We start from the raw sequence: 11,625 nt of genomic DNA on the forward strand, positions 1-11,625 counted from the left end.
GGGCCTACCTATGATTGAACGCTCCACGGGGTGATAAGCTGTTATTTTGATGTTAGGCGCCTTGACGCCCATTGGGCAAAGTTTGCGCATAATAAAAACATTTTCATTCATTCAAAGAGCATACCATTTTTTGAAAAACAAACGATTGCCAAAATGGTCAACGTCAGGTGGGAGTGGGGCCGGTTGATCTATTGTGGTACACAATTATAGCTCTACAAATCTATTGCATCCAAGGTATAGTCTACCATTATATCTTCTACTTAGGGAGAGTTAACAATAGTCAATCTTTATGTCCCTATATATTTAGTATTGTGACATAGAACCCACGGTTTTGAAATACAACATCTAGCAGCCGTCCAGTGCTTTAAAAGGGACCGGTCCCCTAATCCCCTCAAGAAAGAATGACTGGTGCATGATGGGACATCTTATGGCATCCCTCTGAGGTTGTCTGCTGTGTTGTAAGCGGAACCATTGAAGATTGACTCTTAAAAATGTCAATAATGAGTAAAATGTTGAATTTCGTTGCAGCTTGTGGTGGAACGCTGACAGCTAGCTCTGGAGAAATAACCACCCCAAACTATCCTGAGCAGTACCCAAGATCTACAGTATGCATCTGGACCATCAGAGCCACTCAACTGGTAAGAGACGATCACACTTTAACTCCTCAATGCATCTCAAAGCACAGCCCTCGATCAATCAATCAGTAGATTTGTAGAGCGCTTCTTATCACTCGTGAGGTTATCTAGGCACTTCTATCAACATCCATAACAAGATGGTTACTGACTATGGTGGTGGGGAACAGACCTGCCATCCCAGGATGTTTCATAATATATGTTTATTATTCAAGTCAGGTGTTATCATGCTTTAGTCAAACACTCTAGCATTTTGTGATTTGGCCAAAAAAAATCATAACATTGTGAATTTGGTGCACAAAAAAGCTGCAATTTGTAAAAAAAACCCATCAATCTTTCTTTTTTAAACTGCTTTTTAGCTGGGTCTAACACTTCATACATGAAAAACATGCCACTCCTTTGTAAGGTGGGAGCTGATGTTCATATTGCTGTTAAACAGCATCTGCAATCAGAATAAATCTTAATAATCCAAGGATTTCCCTATGGGTTCTTTCAAAGAGAATGGACAAGGAAAGTTTGCTTTTCATTTACACAGGGTGAACTAGGATGTGAACTAGGAGATGTGAACCTGGTGGCCAAGGCAGTAGTGCCAGTGCTTAATTTCTGGTGGTGTTTGCTGGTGTTGAGCACTGATACCATGTCTGTTTCTGCTTGTGCACATGAGGCTGCAGTCACTGAGGCAGAGATAGAAATCAAAACAGGCTCTGGTATTAAGTTAGGTGTGCTCACTGTGAGATCAGCAATAGCGACTGGCGTCTGACATTATTCGCTAGTGCGGTTTGCACTGTGAGGTCCTCAGTGGAGCCAGGTATTGGACACTGACCCAATCTTCGGTGTTCTTTGTGAGGTTGCGTCAGACCTAGGTATCCAACATCACCCCAACCTGTAGCACTCATTCCCAGGCCTGCTCTACTCCCAGGTGTCCGGCATTAACCCAAGCTGTAGTGCTCATTCCTAACGCTGCTCTACTCTCAGATGTCCGGCATTAGTCCACGCTGTAGTGTTCATTCCCAGCTCTGCTCTACTCCCAGGAGCCCTGCATTATTCCAAGCTTTAGAACTCATCCTAAAACCTGCTCTACCTCCAAGTATCTGGCATAAATCCAAGCTGTAGGGCTCATACCCAGACCTGCTCGACTACTTGGTATTCAGCATTTATCCAAGCTGTAGTGTTCATTCAGAGTCCTGCTCTACTCCCAGGTGTCCGGCATTAATCCAAGCTGTAGTGCTCATTCAGAGACCTGCTCTACTCCCAGGTGTCCGGCATTTATCCAAGCTGTAGTGCTCATTCCCAGACGTGCTCTACTTCCAGGTGTCAGGTATTAATCCAAGCTGTAGTGTTCATTCCCAGTCCTGCTCTACACCCAGGTGTCCGGCATTAATCCAAGTTGTAGTGCTCATTCCCAGGTGTCTGGCATTAATCCAAGCTGTAGTGCTCATTCCCAGCTATGCTCTACTTCCAGGTTTCTTACATTAATCCAAGCTGTAGTGCTCATTCAGAGACCTGCTCTACTCCCATGTGTCAGGCATTAATCAAAGCTGTAGTTTTCATTCCCAGTCCTGCTCTACACCCAGGTGTCCGGCATTAATCCAAGATGTAGTGCTCATTCCCAGGTGTCTGGCATTAATCCAAGCTGTAGGGCACATTCCCAGGTGGCTGGCATTAATCCAAGCTGTAGTGCTCATTTCCAGACCTGCTCTACTTCCAAGTGTCCGTCATTAATCCGAGCTGTAGGGCTCATTCCCAGTCCTTCTCTACTTCCAGGTGTTTGGCATTAATCAAAGCTGTAGTTTTCACTCCCAGACCAGCTCTACTCCCAGGTGTCCGGCATTAATCCAAGCTGTAGGGTTCATTCCAAGACCTGCTCTACTCCCAGGTGTCCGGTATTAATCCAAGCTGTAGTGCTCATTTCCAGACCTGCTCTACTCCCAGGTGTGCGGCATTAATCCAAGCTGTAGGGCTCATTCCAAGACCTGCTCTACTCCCAGGTGTCCGGTATTAATCCAAGCTGTAGTGCTCATTTCCAGACCTGCTCTACTCCCAAGTGTCCGGCATTAATCCAAGCTGTAGAGCTCATTCCAAGACCTGCTCTACTCCCAGGTGTCCGGCATTAATCCAAGCTGTAGGGCTCATTTCCAGACCTGCTCTACTCCCAGGTGTCCAGCATTAATCCAAGCTGTAGTGCTCATTCCCAGACCCCCTCTACTCCCAGGTGTCCAGCATTAATCCAAGCTGTAGTGTTCATTCCCGGATCTGTTCTACTTCCAGGTGTCTGGCATTAATCCAAGCTGTAGTGTTCATTCCCAGATCTGCTCTACTCCCAGGTGTCAGGCATTAATCCAAACTGTAGGGCTCATTCCCAGTCCTGCTCTACTCCCAGGTGTCCAGCATTAATCCAAGCTATAGTGCTCATTCCCAGTCCTTCTCTACTCCCAGGTGTCTGGCATTAATCCAAGCTGTAGTGCTCATTCCCAGACCTGCTCTACTTCCAAGTGTCCGTCATTAATCCAAGCTGTAGTGCTCATTCCCAGTCCTTCTCTACTTCCAGGTGTCAGGCATTAATCCAAGCTGTAGGGCTCATTCCCAGTCCTGCTCTACTCCCAGGTGTCTGGCATTAATCCAAGCTGTAGTGCTCATTCCCAGACCTGCTCTACTTCCAAGTGTCCGTCATTAATCCAAGCTGTAGTGCTCATTCCCAGTCCTTCTCTACTTCCAGGTGTCGGGCATTAATCAAAGCTGTAGTTTTCATTCCCAGTCCTGCTCTACACCCAAGTGTCCGGCATTAATCCAAGATGTAGTGCTCATTCCCAGGTGTCTGGCATTAATCCAGCTGTAGGGCTCATTCCCAGGTGGCTGGCATTAATCCAAGCTGTAGTGCTCATTTCCAGACCTGCTCTACTTCCAAGTGTCCGTCATTAATCCAAGCTGTAGGGCTCATTCCCAGTCCTTCTCTACTTCCAGGTGTTTGGCATTAATCAAAGTTGTAGTTTTCACTCCCAGACCAGCTCTACTCCCAGGTGTCCGGCATTAATCCAAGCTGTAGTGTTCATTCCCAGACCTGCTCTACTCCCAAGTGTCTGGCATTAATCCAAGCTGTAGTGCTCATTTCCAGACCTGCTCTACTCCCAGGTGTCCGGCATTAATCCAAGCTGTAGGGCTCATTCCAAGACCTGCTCTACTCCCAGGTGTCCGGTATTAATCCAAGCTGTAGTGCTCATTTCCAGACCTGCTCTACTCCCAAGTGTCCGGCATTAATCCAAGCTGTAGTGCTCATTCAGAGACCTGCTCTACTCCCAGGTGTCCGGCATTTATCCAAGCTGTAGTGCTCATTCAGAGACCTGCTCTACTCCCAGGTGTCCGGCATTTATCCAAGCTGTAGTGCTCATTCCCAGACGTGCTCTACTTCCAGGTGTCAGGTATTAATCCAAGCTGTAGTGTTCATTCCCAGTCCTGCTCTACACCCAGGTGTCCGGCATTAATCCAAGTTGTAGTGCTCATTCCCAGGTGTCTGGCATTAATCCAAGCTGTAGTGCTCATTCCCAGCTATGCTCTACTTCCAGGTTTCTTACATTAATCCAAGCTGTAGTGCTCATTCAGAGACCTGCTCTACTCCCATGTGTCGGGCATTAATCAAAGCTGTAGTTTTCATTCCCAGTCCTGCTCTACACCCAGGTGTCCGGCATTAATCCAAGATGTAGTGCTCATTCCCAGGTGTCTGGCATTAATCCAAGCTGTAGGGCACATTCCCAGGTGGCTGGCATTAATCCAAGCTGTAGTGCTCATTTCCAGACCTGCTCTACTTCCAAGTGTCCGTCATTAATCCGAGCTGTAGGGCTCATTCCCAGTCCTTCTCTACTTCCAGGTGTTTGGCATTAATCAAAGCTGTGGTTTTCACTCCCAGACCAGCTCTACTCCCAGGTGTCCGGCATTAATCCAAGCTGTAGGGTTCATTCCAAGACCTGCTCTACTCCCAGGTGTCCGGTATTAATCCAAGCTGTAGTGCTCATTTCCAGACCTGCTCTACTCCCAGGTGTCCGGCATTAATCCAAGCTGTAGGGCTCATTCCAAGACCTGCTCTACTCCCAGGTGTCCGGTATTAATCCAAGCTGTAGTGCTCATTTCCAGACCTGCTCTACTCCCAAGTGTCCGGCATTAATCCAAGCTGTAGGGCTCATTCCAAGACCTGCTCTACTCCCAGGTGTCCGGCATTAATCCAAGCTGTAGGGCTCATTTCCAGACCTGCTCTACTCCCAGGTGTCCAGCATTACTCCAAGCTGTAGTGCTCATTCCCAGACCCCCTCTACTCCCAGGTGTCCAGCATTAATCCAAGCTGTAGTGTTCATTCCCGGATCTGTTCTACTTCCAGGTGTCTGGCATTAATCAAAGCTGTAGTGTTCATTCCCAGATCTGCTCTACTCCCAGGTGTCAGGCATTAATCCAAACTGTAGGGCTCATTCCCAGTCCTGCTCTACTCCCAGGTGTCCAGCATTAATCCAAGCTATAGTGCTCATTCCCAGTCCTTCTCTACTCCCAGGTGTCTGGCATTAATCCAAGCTGTAGTGCTCATTCCCAGACCTGCTCTACTTCCAAGTGTCCGTCATTAATCCAAGCTGTAGTGCTCATTCCCAGTCCTTCTCTACTTCCAGGTGTCAGGCATTAATCCAAGCTGTAGGGCTCATTCCCAGTCCTGCTCTACTCCCAGGTGTCTGGCATTAATCCAAGCTGTAGTGCTCATTCCCAGACCTGCTCTACTTCCAAGTGTCCGTCATTAATCCAAGCTGTAGTGCTCATTCCCAGTCCTTCTCTACTTCCAGGTGTCGATCATTAATCAAAGCTGTAGTTTTCATTCCCAGTCCTGCTCTACACCCAGGTGTCCGGCATTAATCCAAGATGTAGTGCTCATTCCCAGGTGTCTGGCATTAATCCAGCTGTAGGGCTCATTCCCAGGTGGCTGGCATTAATCCAAGCTGTAGTGCTCATTTCCAGACCTGCTCTACTTCCAAGTGTCCGTCATTAATCCAAGCTGTAGGGCTCATTCCCAGTCCTTCTCTACTTCCAGGTGTTTGGCATTAATCAAAGCTGTAGTTTTCACTCCCAGACCAGCTCTACTCCCAGGTGTCCGGCATTAATCCAAGCTGTAGTGTTCATTCCCAGACCTGCTCTACTCCCAAGTGTCTGGCATTAATCCAAGCTGTAGTGCTCATTTCCAGACCTGCTCTACTCCCAGGTGTCCAGCATTAATCCAAGCTGTAGTGCTCATTCCCAGACCCCCTCTACTCCGAGGTGTCCAGCATTAATCCAAGCTGTAGTGTTCATTCCCAGATCTGCTCTACTCCCATGTGTCAGGCATTAATCAAAGCTGTAGTTTTCATTCCCAGTCCTGCTCTACACCCAGGTGTCCGGCATTAATCCAAGATGTAGTGCTCATTCCCAGGTGTCTGGCATTAATCCAAGCTGGAGGGCACATTCCCAGGTGGCTGGCATTAATCCAAGCTGTAGTGCTCATTTCCAGACCTGCTCTACTTCCAAGTGTCCGTCATTAATCCAAGCTGTAGGGCTCATTCCCAGTCCTTCTCTACTTCCAGGTGTTTGGCATTAATCAAAGCTGTAGTTTTCACTCCCAGACCAGCTCTACTCCCAGGTGTCCGGCATTAATCCAAGCTGTAGGGCTCATTCCAAGACCTGCTCTACTCCCAGGTGTCCGGCATTAATCCAAGCTGTAGTGCTCATTCCCAGACCTGCTCTACTCCCAAGTGTCCGGCATTAATCCAAGCTGTAGGGCTCATTCCAAGACCTGCTCTACTCCCAGGTGTCCGGCATTAATCCAAGCTGTAGGGCTCATTTCCAGACCTGCTCTACTCCCAGGTGTCCAGCATTAATCCAAGCTGTAGTGCTCATTCCCAGACTCCCTCTACTCCCAGGTGTCCAGCATTAATCCAAGCTGTAGTGTTCATTCCCGGATCTGTTCTACTCCCAGGTGTCTGGCATTAATCCAAGCTGTAGTGTTCATTCCCAGATCTGCTCTACTCCCAGGTGTCAGGCATTAATCCAAGCTGTAGGGCTCATTCCCAGTCCTGCTCTACTCCCAGGTGTCCAGCATTAATCCAAGCTGTAGTGCTCATTCCCAGTCCTTCTCTACTCCCAGGTGTCTGGCATTAATCCAAGCTGTAGTGCTCATTCCCAGACCTGCTCTACTTCCAGGTGTCAGGCATTAATCCAAGCTGTAGGGCTCAATCAATCAATCAATCAAAGCATTTATATAGCGCACTACTCACCCGGAGGGTCTCAAGGCGCTGGGGGGGAGGGGGTTTGCTACTGCTCGAACAGCCAGGTCTTGAGCTGCTTCCTGAAGGCGAGGTGGTCCAGGGTCTTGCGGAGGTGGGTCGGAAGGGAGTTCCAAGTCTTGGCGGCCAGGTAGGAGAAGGACCTTTCTCCTGTGGTGGCTCTTCGGATGCGGGGGACGTCGGCAAGGGCGTGGTTGGTCGATCGAAGCTGGAGTTTGGGAGCGTAGAAGTTGAGGCGGCTGTTGAGGTATCCTGGGCCTTGGTTGTGTACGGCTTTGTGTGCGTGGGTGAGGAGCCGGAAGGTGATTCTCTTGTTGACCGGGAGCCAGTGTAGGTCTCTCAGGTGTCCGGAGATGTGGCTGCGGCGGGGGATGTCCAGGATGAGTCGTGCTGAGGCGTTCTGGATCCGTTGAAGTCTCTTCTGGAGTTTGGCGGTGGTTCCTGCGTAGAGGGAGATGCCGTAGTCCAGACGGCTGGTGACGAGGGCCTGGGTGACCAACTTCCTGGTCTCGGTGGGGATCCATCGGAAGATCTTACGTAGCATGCGCAGGATGTTGAAGCACGACGAGGAGACGGCGTTGACTTGTCTGGTCATGGAGAGGGAGGAGTCCAGGATGAAGCCCAGGTTGCGTGCGTGGTCTGTGGGTTTGGGTGCGCTGCCCAGGGCGGGGGGCCACCAGGAGTCGTCCCAGGCGGAGGGTGATGATCCCAGGATGAGGACTTCCGTCTTGTCCGAGTTCAGCTTCAGGCGGCTGTTCGACATCCATTTGGCTACTTCTGTCATCCCTTCGTGCAGGTTGGCTCTGGCGATGGTGGGGTCGTTGGTGAGGGAGAGGATCAGCTGGGTGTCGTCGGCGTAGGAGATGATGTTGAGGTTGTGCTGGCGTGCGATGGCTGCAAGGGGGCTCATGTAGACGTTGAAGAGTGTTGGGCTGAGCGAAGAGCCTTGAGGAACGCCGCAGATGACTTCGGTGGCTTCTGATCTGAACGGGGGGAGGTGGACTCTCTGTGTCCTTCCGGCGAGGAAGGAGATGATCCATTCCAGTGCCTTCTCCTGGATTCCGACGTTGCTGAGGCGCTGCACTAGGGTATGGTGGCAGACAGTGTCGAAGGCCGCGGAGAGGTCCAGGAGGATGAGGGCCGCTGTTTCTCCGTTGTCGAGCAGGGCTCGGATGTCATCGGTAGCTGCGATCAGGGCGGTCTCGGTGCTGTGGTTGGCCCGGAAGCCAGACTGCGAGAGGTCGAGGGAGCCGTTCGTCTCGAGGAAGGTGGCCAGTTGCTTGTTGACGGTCTTCTCGATGACTTTTGCCGGGAACGGGAGCAGCGAGATGGGGCGGTAGTTCTTGACGGCTCATTCCCAGTCCTGCTCTACTCCCAGGTGTGTGGCATTAATCCAAGCTGTAGTGCTCATTCCCAGACCTGCTCTACTTCCAAGTGTCCGTTATTAATCCAAGCTGTAGTGCTCATTCCCAGTCCTTCTCTACTTCCAGGTGTCAGGCATTAATCAAAGCTGTAGTTTTCATTCCCAGTCCTGCTCTACACCCAGGTGTCCGGCATTAATTCAAGATGTAGTGCTCATTCCCAGGTGTCTGGCATTAATCCAAGCTGTAGGGCTCATTCCCAGGTGGCTGGCATTAATCCAAGCTGTAGTGCTCATTTCCAGACCTGCTCTACTTCCAAGTGTCCGTCATTAATCCAAGCTGTAGGGCTCATTCCCAGTCCTTCTCTACTTCCAGGTGTTTGGCATTAATCAAAGCTGTAGTTTTCACTCCCAGACCTGCTCTACTCCCAGGTGTCCGGCATTAATCCAAGCTGTAGTGTTCATTCCCAGACCTGCTCTACTCCCAAGTGTCTGGCATTAATCCAACCTGTAGTGCTCATTTCCAGACCTGCTCTACTCCCAGGTGTCCAGCATTAATCCAAGCTGTAGTGCTCATTCCCAGACCTGCTCTACTTCCAAGTGTCCGTTATTAATCCAAGCTGTAGTGCTCATTCCCAGTCCATCTCTACTTTCAGGTGTTTGGCATTAATCAAAGCTGTAGTTTACATTCCCAGACCTGCTCTACTACCAGGTGTCAGGCATTAATCCAAGCTGTAGTGCTCATTCACAGACCCGCTCTACTTCCAGTTGTTTGGCATTAATCAAAGCTGTGGTTTTCATTCCAAGACCTGCTCTACTCCCAGGTGTCTGCCATTAATCCAAGCTGTAGTGCTCATTCCCAGTCCTTCTCTACTTCCAGGTGTCCGGCATTAATCCAAGCTGTAGTACTCATTCCCAGACCTGCTCTACTCCCAGGTGTCCGGCATTAATCCAAGCTGTAGTACTCATTCCCAGATCTGCTCTACTCCCAGGTGTCTGTCATTAATCAAAGCTGTAGGGCTCATTCGCATTACCTTAGGACATCATCAGGGTTTATTAAATTTTAGCTTTTGAATGTTGATGTTGTAACCTCTAACAATTTAAACAGGAACGCGTAGGCTGCGCATAACAAAAGTTGTTTTTGATCCAAAAGGAATAACTGTCATATTGATTGGATTCAAGTATTAATTAACTTTCTTGTTGGAATTTGGACTTGGATTTCCTGAATTCTTTTGCATTGGAACATTGAATATTAAGAATTGATGAAGAAAGAAGAAAGAAACTCATATGGACTTCAACATTTAATTTATTATTTTTTAATACAGAAGCTCCTTCCATTTCCATTTTTCACAGTGCCCCACAGAACCACCTCTTGGTTGGAATGGAGGGTCTGCTTTTATTACATAAGTACTGTGCCCCACACTGCCTCCTACTGGTGGGTGGTACTAGGGGCTGTTTTGCTGGAATACAATGGTAATTTGCTTTGTGGTGTTTAATGGTGCCTTTCCCTTTCCCACAGGTGAACATTACATTTGTAGATTTTGAGCTGGAAAAAGGCTTGAATTGCATGTTCGACTACATGAAGTTTGATGAACCGTCTGAAGTCCCGGTGTTCATAGAAAACGGCAAATACTGCGGCACTGTTGCACCCAACACTTGGGTGTCTTTCACAAGCTCTGTGCAGATAATCTTCTCCAGTGACCGCACTGTTCAGATGAGGGGGTTTAAACTGAGTTACACTGCAGGTAAGACCGCAGCGCTTGCGGGGTGCAGACATTTTGGGCAGAACGTAATGCTCAAACCGCAGAAGACAACCTTTGGTCCCTTATTTTGATTGGCTGGTGGACATTGACCCTGAACTCACTTGAACATCTAGAGGCAGCTCAGGTTGCAGTATGCGCTATACAGCATTCCTGTACATTGCATTTCTCTGTAGCCGCAGTTGGTTGTCACAGGATTAATGCTGGTGCCAAACTGAGTCCTGTGCAATGGATGATGACCGCCATGATTACTGACAAAAGCATGGCTCCTCTCCTCACCTCTCTGTATTGTTGTTGGATTCTACTTTGCATTAGAGTTTCTTCCTGAAAATTGAGGATTGGAGGTCCCTCCAAACTCTGGATGTAATGGGTGATGATGATTGCGAGTGCTAAATGTCTCAAATTGTTCAATGTCAAGTCTGTGTAGCGACCGTAGTCGTGGTGTTTGCCTTCTGGACCTGCCAGGGTGAAACATGGATCCAGAAAGAGTCTGCACTGCAGAGGCCAACACCACCCGGGAGCTTTTGCTCGGCCAAGACCTTTCTGTAGTTCTCCTCTGGCCCGCTTTGGGGAGGGATTGAGGTCAGGGTGGTGGCAGTGCTTAATTTGAGCCAGTGGTTTCCGGTGCTCAGCGCCTGCACTTAAAGAACAACACCGGTGCTATAGTTTCATGAGCACCAGTTAAGGACACACTCCTTTTTGGTAGGCACAGTGATGTGCCCTTAATAACACAGGATGTTGAGCGGATGCAGAGACTGAGTGGGAGGGGGTGGGGGCAGGAATATTTTGGATGGTGGGAATACCCAGGGTTCATCACTCCACTTTCCAGGCTGCCTGTCATTAAGAGTGGCAGGATGGGTGCCTGGAGACCTCCATATATTGGGAAAAGAAAAGCTACAAGTACCAGAAAGTAAACAAGAATCTGGGCGTTGTCACATGTTCATACCTGACATAGGGCTGCCAAGGAACAGCTTGAGATCTTTTCATGAACTTTCTTCCATCTACTCTGGGTATTTTTGATTGTTGCTAGAGGAGGTAGAAAGAGATACTTTACAACACTTACTGATTTTTATTTTCTGTTCCAGAATAACCACGACAAGCTGCACTGTGCAAAAAATATGTCCTGCGACAAGTGACAACGGGCCAGGACTTTGGCAAGGACAGTCCTTGGAGCATCCTTTTACAAAGAAGAGTAGAATTGTCCATTCTATGGATATGTTGAAGCGCTGCGTTACTTCCAACGCTTCTGCATCGCTAAATGTAGATTGTATGGAAAAATTTGTTATTTAAAGTTTTTTGGGTGTTTTTCTTATAAAATCAATAGTTTAATAAAATATCGCTTTTCTACAAATTTCTTGAAAAAAGTATTTTTGTTTGATGGAAATCATGGATTGTATATGTGTATATTTAGAGAGAGATATACACCATGAACGTAGCCACAAAGCAATGAAAAAAACAAAAATTAAATGAAAACATAGAGGCAATTTTCATCCCAATTTTTTTTTAGGAATCAATATTTTTTAACAGTTTAAAATCAATATTTTATTTCTTATATTTTATGTATCCTGCACTGGTATTACCAGCATTTA

At 48.2% G+C, this 11,625-nt stretch overlaps 1 long non-coding RNA gene across 1 annotated transcript; it reads left to right on the forward strand.

The window, feature by feature from the left end:
* The first annotated feature begins 526 nt into the window (after positions 1-526).
* LOC144785063 (uncharacterized) lies at positions 527-11,387 on the forward strand. Its single transcript, XR_013601748.1, has 3 exons — positions 527-638; positions 9,796-10,021; positions 11,122-11,387. It is a non-coding gene; the product is annotated as an uncharacterized LOC144785063 (long non-coding RNA).
* Positions 11,388-11,625: the final 238 nt, after the last annotated feature.

The sequence above is a fragment of the Lissotriton helveticus genome, chromosome 10 (assembly GCF_964261635.1).
Source record: "Lissotriton helveticus chromosome 10, aLisHel1.1, whole genome shotgun sequence".
NCBI lineage: Eukaryota > Metazoa > Chordata > Amphibia > Caudata > Salamandridae > Lissotriton > Lissotriton helveticus.